This window comes from Phyllostomus discolor, chromosome 1 (assembly GCF_004126475.2).
Source record: "Phyllostomus discolor isolate MPI-MPIP mPhyDis1 chromosome 1, mPhyDis1.pri.v3, whole genome shotgun sequence".
Taxonomy (NCBI): Eukaryota; Metazoa; Chordata; class Mammalia; order Chiroptera; family Phyllostomidae; genus Phyllostomus; species Phyllostomus discolor.
The window spans coordinates 62211580-62226183 of NC_040903.2; the positions used below are offsets into that span (position 1 = coordinate 62211580).

Genomic DNA, 14604 nt, shown 5'->3' on the forward strand with positions numbered 1-14604 from the left:
TAGAGAATAATGCATGTCAAGAAAAGAGCAGAGATGGAACTTCAGGGCATTATGCTAAGTGAAATGAGTCAGAGAATGACAAGTACTGAATGTTTTGATATGCGGAATCTAAAAAAGGCTGAGCTCCTGGAAACAGAGAGTAGAATGGTGGCTATCAGGTTCTAGGGTTTTGGGGAAATGGGGAAATGTTGGTCAAAGTTGACTTCTTTAAAGAAATCTTGAAGGCAAGAAGCGGCTGGAAAGAAGTATTCCAAGTCATGAAAGGCAAGGACCTACATCCAAGCATCCAAGATTACTCTATCCAGCAAAGCTATAATGAGGGGGAAAGGGGAAAGGGTTTTCAAAGGACATGTATAAAGGAACTGAGGACAAAACCAAAGGGGGGTAGGATCAAGGGTGGGAGGTGGGGATGGCTGGGGGGGGAATGAAAACAACTATACTTGAACAACTATAAAAAAATACTTTAATAAATAGAATGGAAGGGCAGATAAAGTGCTTCCCAGCTAAGGTAAAGGAGTTCATCATCACCAAGCCCTTATTATGAAATGATAAAAGGACTCTTCTAAGAAAAAGATGATCAAAAATATGAACAGTAAAATGACAACACATTCACAACTATCAACAACTGAACCTAAAAACAAACAAACAAACTAAGCAAACAGCTAGAACAGGAACAGAATCACAGAAATGAAGATCACATGAAGGGTTATCAGTGGGGAGGAGAATGGGGAGAATGGGGGAAAAGGGTACAGGGAACGAGAAGCATAAATGGTAGGTACAAAATAGATGGGGGGAGGTTAAGAATAGTATGGCAAAGGCAGAAGCCAAAGAACTTATATGTAGGACATGAACTAAGGTGCGGGGGGGAATGCTGATGGGAGGAGGTGCAGCAGGGAGGGGAATAGAAGGGAGAGAAAATAATGGGACAACTGCAATAGCATAATCAATAAAATGTATTTTTTAAAAAAAGACTACAAACTTCAAGTTATAAAATGAAGAAGTTCTGAGGATCTCCTCTGCAGCATGGTGACTACAGTTAATACTATATTAACAGTATATTATACACTTAAAAGTTGCCAAGAGAGTAGATTTTAAATGTCTTCCCCACAACGAAGAACTGGTAATTAGGTAATATGATGTCAGTGTTAGCTGATGCTATGGTGGTAATCATTTTGCAATATATTACTGTACCAAGTCAACATGTTGGATACCTCAAACTTACACAATGTTACATGTCAATGATATCTGAATAAAGCTGAAAAAAAGAAGCATTTAAATCACTATATATCTAATTTATGTAATTTATAGAGTTCCCTTAAAAAGAAATAAAACAGTCAGTCTTCAAAGGAAAAGAAAGGAACAGAGAGTGTCCCTAAAATTCTTAAAATACAAACAAAAATGATACTATAAAATTAGTATTCTTCAAAGTAGACAAAAGAGTTAAATAGACTCTAAGGCATGTGAGTTAGATTTAAAAATATGTAAAATTAATAAGCCTCTTTAGAAGAAATTGCTAAATAAATAAAATGTAGAGGGAAAGGTACACTCTGTGTGTCATAGTCTTTCTGCTACAGTAATATTAGGGATTGCTCTAATTGCTGACCAAAGAAAATGTCACTTTTGGAACTTTTTACTAAAAACTTGAACTGTGATTACTATTGAGTGACAACAAATTCAAACTTCTCTTCTTTATCACTAGGGTTATATTAGGGCCCACTTTCAGTTAGTGGTCCTAGAAATGGAAATAATACATTTTTCTCTGTAACTTGGATTACTAAATTCTACTCTTATTTCTTATTATTGATATCAGCATGGTGCCTGTCACAGAATCTTTATTTTTTCTCATGTGTTTCTCACTCACTGAAGAGATTTAAATGTTTTTAAAGGTTATTTTGCTAAGGTACACCCAGAAAAAATCATGATTCTTGACTAATTCAAATTGCAATTAAATTTTTTACCATGAAATATAATTATACATATCAATTTGAGAAGTCCACTAGGTAAAATATATTTAAAACATTCAGATATATGTAAGAATAACAGTTACTGAATAGAGTGTCTATGATGTGAATAATATTTGGGATATGAATTTTGTCTAATACACTTATTAGTTGTGCTAATTAAAGTACAATTATTCTTGAAATCCTATGAAAGCAAAAACCCCAGGTACCTATTCAAAAGTCATCAGTCTAAATATATACACATGTATATAGAAAGATGACTACATAAAGGAAAATAATATTCTAAATAGATTTTGCTGCATGACTGAAAATAATGACACTAAATATAAATATTGAGAACAATAATTATATGTTAGCAGTAAGATTAAACAATAATAAAGTTCGTAAGTAAACTCCAATTAAACTCTGGGTATCACATACAAATTATGTGTATACCCATGATGACATATTAGGAAATTCTGTAGAAAAAGGAGAATAAAAGAGACACAAAGACAAAAGCAGGAATAAAATTCTAGGTAGTCCAAGAGAGATTTCACATCTTAGGGCTGCCAGCACTCCCTTCCAAAAGATTAGGGAGAATCGCTGAGCTCAGTAATTCAGGAAAGCAATGAAATAGCTGCCTTAAAACTGTGACATTTTAGCACTATGAAATTATTCAGACCACATGTTGTCCCTTATAGGAGTAATGGTACTTCAAGAGTTGTTAAAAGCCACTTCAGGCACAAAGGTTTTCCTTTACTTCTCAAAAGCAAACTATTTCTGATACCACAGAAAATGAAACAAAACACTACTGTGATACACCTAGTTGCCAATTCCTTTGGGAAAGCAACAGTCACTGAAAGTAGATTGCACAGCAGGCAGCTATAAACTCTATAAAGCCATGTTTCTCAAACATGCTGGGAAATGCACAACTGTAAACAGACAGGGGACATCCTCCAAAAATACAGAGAAAAAACGCTCATAACTGTAGCCGAACCATTCTGCAACATGCAGTTGATACAATTCCTAACCCAAACACTGTCTTCTTTTATATCGTGGCAGTTGAGTTTGCTTTTATTATGGATAACTTTTATGAATACTGACACTGCCTTATGCAGTAATAGGATTTGCATTCCAAATTAATTTCATTGTGCACTAAAAAAATCAAGAATATATTATATGAATACCACTGTGCTAGTCATTTAAAATATATGGATACATAAAATACAATCAAAGTTCTTAGGTAAATTTATTTAGCATTATATCAACTGGTTATCTCATAAAGATAGTTTCACAATAAGTAAAGGAATATTATAATTTCAATAGTTTCTGCTAGGTGTTAATATATACAAATATATAAATTATTTCACAAAGACTGTACAGTGCATTTAAGGTAAAACTATTTTAAAGTATTACCTGTGTATATTAAACCACTCAGAATCAAATATTTAAAAATAGTTCACTGTGATATAAAAATCACCTTAATATAAGAAACCAAAGCACATGATAAAAATTTTTAAAAAGAAAGAATGAACTGGCAGTACTCAGAAAAAAAATATAGAGATGAACTTACTATTAACAAGAGCAGAATAAACATAAAATTACTAGCCAGGACACAGACAACAGTCTTATAAAATATACATGAGATGAAATGGAAAATAAGAATAAAATAAATGTCAAAGATAGACAAATAAATTATGAAAAAGGATACACAAACACATATGTATTTGGCATAGAAATATTCTTTCAAAATGTTAGAAGAATTTTTCTGAGATAGAGAAAGACTTGAACTTATACAACATGTCCCCCAAAAATTTATGATAGGATTTTGAGTACTAAGAAACTTGCTGGTGAGATTTTTCACCGATATTTTTTTCTATCCTTCCCTGGGGACATTTGTTCATTGCTTTTTTACAGAGAGAGAAAAAAAAAACAGAGAAACATCAACTTGAGAAAGATGCACCAACTGGCTGCATCTGTAAGCACCCAGATAGGGGAACATGTGCATCCAGACAGGGTACAGAACCCGTAACCTAAGTATGTGCCCTGACCGGGGACCAAACCTGCAATCCTTTGGGATAACACTGCAACCAAATGAGCCACACCAGCCAGGGCAGATTTTCTTTAAAGAAGTCTTACAAGCTATGTATAAGGAGGAAAAATCCTCAGAGAGTCTTGTACTTCCTCATAATATCCAGTGGAAAAAATGTCCACACAATTTGAGAGAAGCAAGTTGTGACTCAAGAATTATCTACCCAACCAAGTTACAACTTACATAAAAGGGCAACAAATATATTTCTAACACATACAAATGCAGAGGGAATGTACCACAAATGAAACTTTCTTAACAATGTAATGACTTGTCACACAACCAATTCAATTATGAGGTGAATCACACATGTCCCCAGGAAGAGGGAAGCTTTAGATGCACTGACTCCACAGAAATTATGTTCAGAGAAACAGGAAATTTTAGTTATTATGGTTATAAGTCACACTGCAAATATCAACCATGAAAATAAATTAAAAAATAGTCTAAGTTGATTATCATATTTCATAGCAGGTAATCAATAGATAAATCTGAACTATAGAAATCTAGTGTTAAAAAGTAAGAAACCCAAATTTTTAATTTTAAGAGAACCATCTGAGGCAAAAGCCGGAAACCGGTGACCTGCAGATGGCATGCATGCATGCCACCAAGGCCAGCAGGTAAATTCACTATTTTCCTCAAATACAGTATTCATAGTGTAACCCAACTTTATAAAAGTACATCCATCTAAATATAAATATACTATACCTTTAATTTATATCTCTCTACCCTCTCTAATTTTATAGATAGATAGATAGATAGATAGATAGATAGATAGATAGATAGATAGACAGATAGATGTGTGCCAAAGATATCTGACTTACACTGATTGGTTATTTCCTGATAATGGGATTTGGGCGATTTTTTTGTCCTTAATCTGTGTTTTCTTAAAAAATGATATACATTATGTATAACCCCTTTCTTTTTTTGTTCACATAAAGTATTAAACATATGTCAAGATGCTTAAAAGCATTAATTGTTGATTCTTGAAATCAAAGACACAAGGCCACAATGTCATTTTCAATTACTATAGAATTTCTATACTAAGTACTTTGAAAAGTGCTTAAAGAAGAGTCCTGGTCATACTATATAAATCAGATAATCATACTCAGTGTAGAGCTTTAAGGTTAATAACTTGAAATTGCTCCATAAAATAGCTTATATAAATTTTCATTAAATCTTTTCTTTAAAATACCAGCTCTGATGAGCTAGTTGATGTACAGCACAATCTTTCCCAATAAATTTTGATTGAGATTAAAGTTTGAATCTTTATAAAATACTTTTATGATGTATGTATTTTATTGACACATCAACAAATTGCCTCTCTTCTTCTTTGACTCTATTATGCAGAAATCATTTGTTTCATGTGTATAAGATACAACTCAGCCCTGGCTGGTGTGGCTCAGAGGACAGCCTGCAAACCAAAGGGGCTCTGGTTGGATTCCCAATCACGGCACATGCCTGGGTTGTGGGCCATGTCCCCAGTGGGGGATGTGTGAGAGGCAACCACACATTGATGTTTCTCTCCCTCTCTTTTTCCCTCCTTAACCTCTCTCTAAAAATAACTAAATGAAAATCTTTTAAAAAGTTTAAAAGATACAACTCATTTTTAGTGAGAAACATTTGATAGAACATATGGGACATAATAGTGAAGAATTATTCAATAGCATTGGTAGATCTTGGCAATGTCTACCAGTCTAATTCTGTGAGAGACTTTGAACCAGTGACTCATGTTTTGTTTTGTTTTGTTATTATCCTAGTACAAACAACTGGCTTATTTTTAGGACACATTTTCAAAGATCTCAAAAAGAAGGAGCTGGCTGAGGACAGCTACATTCTGACAAAGCTGTGGATAGAGGATGAGAGGCGGGGAAGGGCTGGGGAAGGGAACAGTGCTGTGGTTTCAGGCCCCTAATTCTCACAGGACTCATCTCTGGTAATCTGTCACTTCAGTGAAGTCAATTACTCATTCAGTTCATTTCAGTGGATTAAAAGTGTGAACTTCTCTGGGCACATAATTCTTCCTCTGCCAGAGATAAAATCATAATGAAAAAGGTATGAGTCCAGGACCTGCAGGGATAGCCCAGCAAAATGGGCCAGGCTGGGAGCACTGAGGGTATCGTGAGACACGGAGAAGATGAGATGGAAAGAAGTGTGAGCCCTCAACTCACCCTTCCTAACTACATATGAAGACGGTGACTAAGAGAGAATGTGATGAGGGCAGATACTTAGGTTATATGAGTGTCTCTATTAATAAAAAGCAAAGGATAATATTTAGCTTTCTTCACTGGGGTTCCAATGGAGTAAATTAGACCAATGTATTTAAACACAATTGAAAAGCCTATGAACAGAATGTAAAGAATTATTAAACGAACCCTACACAATTTCAGCACCATGGGAATTACATAGTACCTTCAAATAGCCTTCAGTATACATCAGCAAGTACTATAGCAACACCCTCTCAGACACTAAGAACCATTACTGGAGTATAATTCAATTTATTGGAAAATGTAAAACCCTCTGTCTTGTTGATTATATCAGATTATTGCACCAGTTCTCATTATGCTCACCTGTTACACATTCTCACCATTTCTCTAAGGATTTTTATCTACGTGATCGATTTGCACATTGGCCTATCCCCCTACAGCTTGTCTATGACTCTTAATATACATGATTTATTGTATTAATTATTCACAAGAGTTTAATTAAGTGACCTTGAGGAATGTAAGAGTATGCGTGTGTGTCTGCGTGTGTGAGAGAGAGACAGAGGGACACAGGCAGACAGACAGACAGAGAGTTTATTGTGAGGTCTGCTGTGCAACACATAAAATTTGGGTTTCCAGCAATATTTCTACTACAAAATAGTTTCCATTTTTCCAGTAACAGTCTCTCTTGCAGAGGAGATCATTTTAAGTGCTAGGCAGGAGGGTAAACTGAATGGCCAGAGGCACACCATCGTTACTTGTGATCTTCCAAAATAACAACAAAATCAAGGCTCTACAGTTCAATTAAGCAATTGCCTAGATCTCCAGGCATTTTGAGATGTGCTGCTACATGTTTATGTTGATTCGCTTATTCAATGAAGCAGAACCTATTTTCCCATTGGATACAGGATGCTTTTATAGGCCCCTGGTAGAAACCTTTAACCTTTGCAAGAATGAGCCTAGAGACTATTTCCAGGCTTAGAGTTGTGAGAAAGAGGTGGCTAGAGAGAAATTCTGAAGCAGTTTTGAGTGAATTACTAACATTTCAATTTATCTTTTATAAATACAAGCACACATCCCCAAATGGTGGCCACTAAAGAGGCGCATGCCGACTCACAAGGGATCTTTGAAGACTCCAAAAATGTAGTAAAACAATGTGCAGTTGAAAAAATTTAAACTATTTATAAGATTCTATTAAAACACACAAATTTGCCATTAAAATAACATAGCTCAAAGGAGATTTGGGTTCAAGTACAGTTTGTGCCTCATTGTAAATTCTGGACTCCACTTTGTATAAGAGGATTGAATTAGGTTCTCTCTTAAATTGCCTTTCAACTAAGGATCTGATGTAGTAAAGCCGTAAGACAATTAGGAAGCAACTGGTAAGCATGGAACAAAAGATTCTGCTTTAAGTGCTACTCACCAAAAGAAATAAAAGTGTGCAGTTTGAAGAGCCAGAATAGGTAGCTAGTTATAGTACCTGCACAAACTGTGCAGTGTACACACTATTAGTGTACACACTATTGTACAATTTCAATAGGTACTTAATCATTCTTGATAAATTATAGATTGGCCGCAGGATTAGTGGCAAAATTCACAGACTTGCTGCAGGGGGTGCAAGAACCCCTAAGACCACTGTGTGTCATCTGTGCACACTGAAAAATTCATGGGTCTTGCATACGTGTGCACTAGTTTTCAAATACACTGAACATATATCATGATGAGTAAACAGTAAATGTGTGATCATTTTACAGTGTTGTTGAATTTCTCTGTAATTCTTGGAATGGTGTATTTTTCTAATCAACCAGGAAGAAACAACAATTGGGTGGAAGGTTTCAAATATTCTGATAATTAAAAAGGACCATCATAATTTAAAAGGATGGACATTTTTGTTTCACATTTAGCAACCACATGGAGCCAAACTTGGGTATTATATACATACAGACTTCACCAGCTCAGGCTGCCGTAACAAAATAACATAAACTGGGTGGCTTAAACAACAAAAATTTATTTCTCACTGTTCTGGAGACTGGGAAGTCCAAGATCAAGGTCCTGGCTGACTGGGTTTTGGGTGAGAGCACTCTTCCTGGCTTGTACATGGCCACCTTCTTACTGGGTCTTCACATAGTAGAGAAAGGAAGTTCTCTGGTGTCTCCCCCTTCTCTTGTGAGGACACCAATCCCATTGGATTAGGATCCCACCCTTAGGACCTCAATTAACTGTATTTACTTCCTAAAGGCACTATCTCCAAGTATAGTTCACGGGGCTTCAACACATGGATTTTGGGAAAACACAATTTATTCCATGGCACATATAGTTTCTTTATTAAGTTTGGATTTGTACAAAAGTTCTAGATTTATTAGCTTTGAAAACTCACGTCATTTTCTAATATTAATCAAAATTGCCATTCAGGCTTTTTTATATAGGAAGACTTTTGGAAAATCCACACAGTTCTCAAAAAGAAATGACTACTATTTATAATTTTGAAAAACTATGGAAACATTTACTCAGAAGCAACTTTTAAAAATTATAACTCAGATGAAAGTTTTTACATATCAACATTTGTGAAAAAGTTGGATGGTTTCCTCCAACCAACTGTGAACCATTTGGCCAATAGTCTCATTTCTAAGGTAACTGTTACTATCCCCAAATTATCCAGTCTGGTATTCCAAGTGACAGGTTATTATACTTTTAATTAGTCAGATTTTTTCATATATACTTTCACTCCTTTATGTCAAAGAATAAAGCTTTTCTTCTGTTACTTTTTCTTTTCTTATAACTTCTCATGTCCTCAAAATTTTAGTCCTGGAGTCGGTCAGTGATTAATAAGCTGTGAACAAAATTTTGTCAGAGGAGGTGTGACATGACTTACACTTAGAATCTAATACTAATTTACATTTTAAGTATATTTTATTGATTATGCTATTACTGTTGTCCCCAACTTTTTTCTCCCCCTCCTCCCTGCAACCATCCCCCCTTCATCATCCCCCCTTAGTTCACGTCCATGGGTCATACATCTAAGTTTTTTGGCTTCTCCATTTACCATACTATTCTTAACCTCTCCCTGTCTATCTTAGGTCTACCATTTATGCTTCTTATTCCCTGTACCTTTCCCCCCATTCTCCCCTCTCCCCTACCTGCTGATAACCCTCCATGTGATCTCCATTTCTGTGATTCTGTTTCTGTTCTAGTCACTTGCTTAGTTTTTGTTTCTAGTTGTGAGTTTGTTGTCATTTTACTGTTCCTATTTTTGATCACCTTCTTTTTCTTAAATAAGTCCCTTTAACATTTCACATAATAAGGGCTTGGTGATGATGAACTCCTTAAACTTGATCTTATCTGGGAAGCACTCTACCTGCTCTTCCATTCTAAATGATAGCTTTGCTGGATAGAGTAATCTTGAATGTTGGTCCCTGCCTCATGACTTTGAATACTTCCTTCCAGCTCCTTCTTGCCTGTAAGTTTTCTTTTTAAAAATCAGCTGATAGCCTTATAGGAACTCTTTTGTAGGTAACTGTCTTCTCTTCTCTTGCTACTTTTAAGATTCTCTCCAACAAAATTTTGTCAAAGGAGTTGTGATACCACTTATACTTAGAATCTAATACTAATGTACATTTCTAGGTAACACTTTGCAAATAAAGTTAACTTTCTAAGCCTCTACTTTTAAGACTATAAAATGAAAAGTAGTAATAAAAATAGTCATGTAACAATACTGGGGTTAAATTCTTGAGATAAACATGAGAACATATGAGGTCTTTCTGGGAAAAGTCCAGCCATTGTTAATATAATGAGAATGATTTGTGCAACATTGATGTAACCTTGTAGTACAGAAGTGTGGACTGGTATGCACATGTGTGAACAATGACAACTTCACTGTACTAGTCAGTGGGGGTGGTAGATGCTATTGAGTGAGCACATATACTGTGCACCCACTGCATTGAAAATGACTGAGTGAGCAGAGCAAAAAATGTACATCAAATTTTGCATTAAGTTTGAACATTTTTCCTCAGAAACCATTTGGACGATTCAGAAGACCACAGCTATGGGCAACAGGTGATTGGCAGCTTTATCACGACACTGCACCTGCTCAAGCATCATGTCTTGTACAGTATTTCTGGCAAAACATCAAACCACCCAGGTGATTCAGTCCCCCTACAGCCCAGATTTGGTACCCTGTGACTTCTGGCTTTTTCCAAAATTAAAATCACCTTTGAAAGGGAAGAGATTTCAGACTGTTGATGAGATTCAAGAAAATGCAATGGGGCAGCTGATGGTGATTGGGAGAACTGTGTGATGTCCCAAGGTGCCTACTTTGGGACTGAGGCATCATTGTCCTATGTACAATGTTTCTTGTGTCTTGTATCTTCTTCAGTAAATCTCTCTATTTTTCATATTACATGGCTGGATAACTTCTGGACAAACCTTATATGTTGGAAACCATAAAGTGTTATCAGGTACTACTTTTGACATAAACATTCAGATAACAAAAAATTTTTAGAAATTCTATATTTTTATGGTACTAAGATTTATTGAACTATGAATTCTCAAATTTCAGAGAATGAAAGTTCAGTAATTTCACCATATTGAATCCAGCCACCATTAGATTTTTGGTGATTGGTTTTGTTTTGCATCCTTTACTTTAAAAATAAGAAAATAGCTAATCACATATTTATGAGAACTAGTAAGTGTAGCTATCACATATCAGTGCATATAACATTTCAAGTTCTCAGTTTGATACACAATATACATCATGCACTTAATCCTACCAACTCAATGAATTATAAAGATTCTAAAGCTCAGAAACACCAAGTATGTTGCATGACATCACTTAAATCCCAGGGATGTAAAAACAGCTCTGTATAACTTCAGTCTGTGTTCCTTCTACTTACATATAACACCTTTTAGGTAGTAACATGTTTAGGACCTCAAAAATTATATTTGGTCAATTGTTTCCATAAGGTTATCAGGTTTTCTGAAATAGCTCCCTCATTGATCTTCCTGCTTCTCCTGTTGGTTCTTTTCACTTTATTTTTCCCAGAGTAGAGTATTCCTTTTAAAGAAGAAATTTGATCATGTCCCTCTTTTCCTCCAATAAAACTTCCCATCACACTTAGAATAATACCCAAAGTCCTTATAATCACTGTGCTTGACACAGCTATCTCTTCAACTGCATCCTCTCCATCACACAGTCTGCACCAAATCTACTGGTTTTCTTGTGCCATCAATATGCCAATGTGTCCCACCACCAGACTGTGCACCTGCTGTTTTATGCATCTGGAACAATCCCCCCGTATTCTATCGTGCCGTAATTCTTAGTCTGCTGCAATTTCCTTTATAAAATTTTTTATCATACTTTAAAAAAAATTATCACCACCCCCATCTAAAATATCTCTCCCTCTCATCCTGGATGGTGTAGCTCAGTGGATTGAGCATGGGCTGCAAGCCAAAGGGTCACCGGTTCAATTCCAAGTCAGAGCACATGCTTGGGTTGCAGGCCAGGGCACCAGTAGTGGCCATGTGAGAGGTTTCTCTCCTCTTTCTCTCTCTCTTCCCCTCTTTCTAAAAATAAATAAATAAAATCTTTAAAATATCTCTCCCTCTCTCTACTCGGTTTATTGCCATATTCTAGGATTAGAGCATCTGGTACATGACCGACATTCAATACATATTTGTTGATGTTAGCGCTTCTTTACATTTCTCAAAGCTTGTTTCTTTGGCTTTGTAATAACCTCCTAGAAGAGAAGTCACCTTGGAGTATTCTTCTTAACACCAGGGAAAATGCAGAAGATCACAGACAAACAACCTAAGATCTTGGTGACTTGTAACAACAGTCAGGATTCTGCATTTCAGCCATTTAAAATTCTGTTGAGGAGAACTGGGCTCAGCTGGGTGTTGCTACTCTTCTACAGGGTCAGCTGGGTCACAGCTGGTTTGCAGCCAATTTGCATGTTGGCTGGAAGTTGGCTGGTTCACCATAGCATTGTTCGCACATTTAGGGTCTCTATCTCCATGTGTCCTGTCCTTCCCAAGGAGGCTAGATTGGATTTATTCACAAGGTGATAGACTTCAAGAGAGTAAGAGTGGAAGCTGCAAGGCCTCTGGAGGCATTGCTTATAAGTTGCGTAACTTCACTTCCATCCTACTCATTTGATCAGAACAAGTCACAAGGCACATCCTGAATTCAAGGGGTGGGAAGGTAGATGCTACCTCTGAGAAACTGTAGAAATTTTTGGCTTTTTTAAACCCACCATGCCATCCAATTTTCTGTTCATGTGTGTTTGAGCTGTTTTGCTAAGTGTAAAATGTAGAGCTACTTTGCCCCCCAAGAGATGCTCTATCATTTCCACTTCACTGAGAGACCATTTTGACAATACCCTCTGGGGGATTTAATATAAAAAAGAAAAAAATATCTGTAAAGGTGCTTTCATTTGGCACACAGGTACTTGTTTCAACAATGTGAATTTTCTCAATGCTTTCTAAATAAGAATTTAAATGCCCATTTCAGATGATAAATTCTTCAAGATCACATCTTTAAAAAAGGAAAGTCTTGTTGACAATTCTCTTAATTTTAGATAGCTGATTAGAGGTCAAACGAGGTCAGGGCAAAGGGAGGGAGACTATGATAGATAGTTTCATGAATCAATAAAAATAAAAAAGCAAAAAGAAAAGCACAATCCGCAGAATAGTTTTGTTGTAAAATCACCAATGCTAGATTCAAACAACTATTTTCATAACATGGTTTTGCTGACCTTGCAGAGTCTCTTTTAAATCCATAAAACTGGCATTTATATCTTACAATAAAATTACAAGATAGCTAGAAATATTTTATTTTAGTGCAGACTGTGAAACATGTTTTCCTTTTTTGCTTCTGTCTCACAAAAATTATACAGGGGGAAATCAGTGTTTTTAGCTTCTTCCTTTCCTAAGAACTAGCTGGAAAAACCCCAAGAAAAATATACACAGGCCAAATTTTCAAGACACTACCATCTAATGTAGGAAGATGCTATAAAATGGCCTGTTTATTTACAACCATTTCTTTTAAGTGTCACTCATTTAAGCAAACAAGTATTTATGATGCACTGACTATATATGTGGAAGGCTTTGAGTTGAGTGCTTTGAAAGGCAACAGATATTTACAATATTGTCCTTGCCCTCCTGCAACAGAGTGAGATAATGCGGGTACTCAGATATCTCTGTTCTTAACCAGTGTGAGGTCACTATGGCTCTATTGGCACAGTTATGTGAGCCTTCAAAGAAGGAGAAAATTTCATTCAGTTCCAGTGATTTAAAGCAGGGGACGTGGGTTCATAGAGTTATGATATTTAATGAGGGCCTTCAAAAATGATTTGGAACTACAGAGAAAGGCTGGTTTGAGCAACCAGTGGAACAAGCAGGGAAAAGCTAGGAAGATTACAGAAACTAAGGAGAACAACAGACATATACAGAGGAGTAAAGTGAAGTGAGTACAGTTAGATGCGTATTTAGATTGCACAATCCCTTGAGTGTCTGAACTTGATTCTGTGTAAGGTGAAAGCCTTAGAAGTAATGGATTAAGTGGACACTCAGAAGGAACAATCTAGAAAATAGAATGAACTAGAGAAGGGGGAGATTAGAATCAGACATTGGGTTGGAAACTACTGTAAAAGTGAAGAGTAAACTCATAACAGCTCCAAGTAAGTTAGTAAGAGCGAGAGTAACAGGAAAAGAGGAATTGTGAGAAATACTGAAGAACACTGAAAAACGACACTGAGACATTTAGTCAGGACAACCAGACAATGTGACGGCTCAGAGTGACTGGTGTCAGTTAACATGTTAAAGCAGAACTTGGTGTACCTATATGTCACTTTAAATGCTAGAAAACAAATACAGGAAATAAATAATGTCATTGGTTTACAAATACAGTGCACACCAAGGGCCACAGAAGCAGGGATTTAGGAATAACCAGATGTAAATGAAAGGTTTCCCACATTCATAGAACACCTGTATTTCTACCTTGCTTTCACTGAACTTGAATAAATGCTCAAGGTGGGATAATGCCATGAGCTAAAGGATTGCCTTTGAAATTCAGTGGTGGTTCCAACATTTGTCTGCACATTAGAATTACTTGGAGATCTTTTAAAAATTTCAAAGCTGAGGTCATATGCAGACCAATTAAATCAGAATCTGGTCTGGAGAGCGGAGCTGAGCACAACTGTGCAGAAAAGTCTGGAAAACACTGAGTAAAAGCATATATTACCTACTAGCTGACATTTTCAATTTTCAGGTTGAGCATGTTCTATATCTTACATGATCATGCCCAAACCAAGATGTTAAAAATGAAAACTCAATTTATCCTTAATGATAAAATTTTAAGAATTTCATGTTTTTAAATGTT

The 14604-nt window shown here is 36.0% G+C and overlaps 1 protein-coding gene across 1 annotated transcript in view; it reads right to left on the reverse strand.

Moving 5' to 3' along the window:
- PLXDC2 (plexin domain containing 2) overlaps nt 1–14604 on the reverse strand; it is a 403365-nt gene that overhangs the window by 198709 nt on the left and 190052 nt on the right. The gene's annotated exons all lie outside the window — the stretch shown is intronic.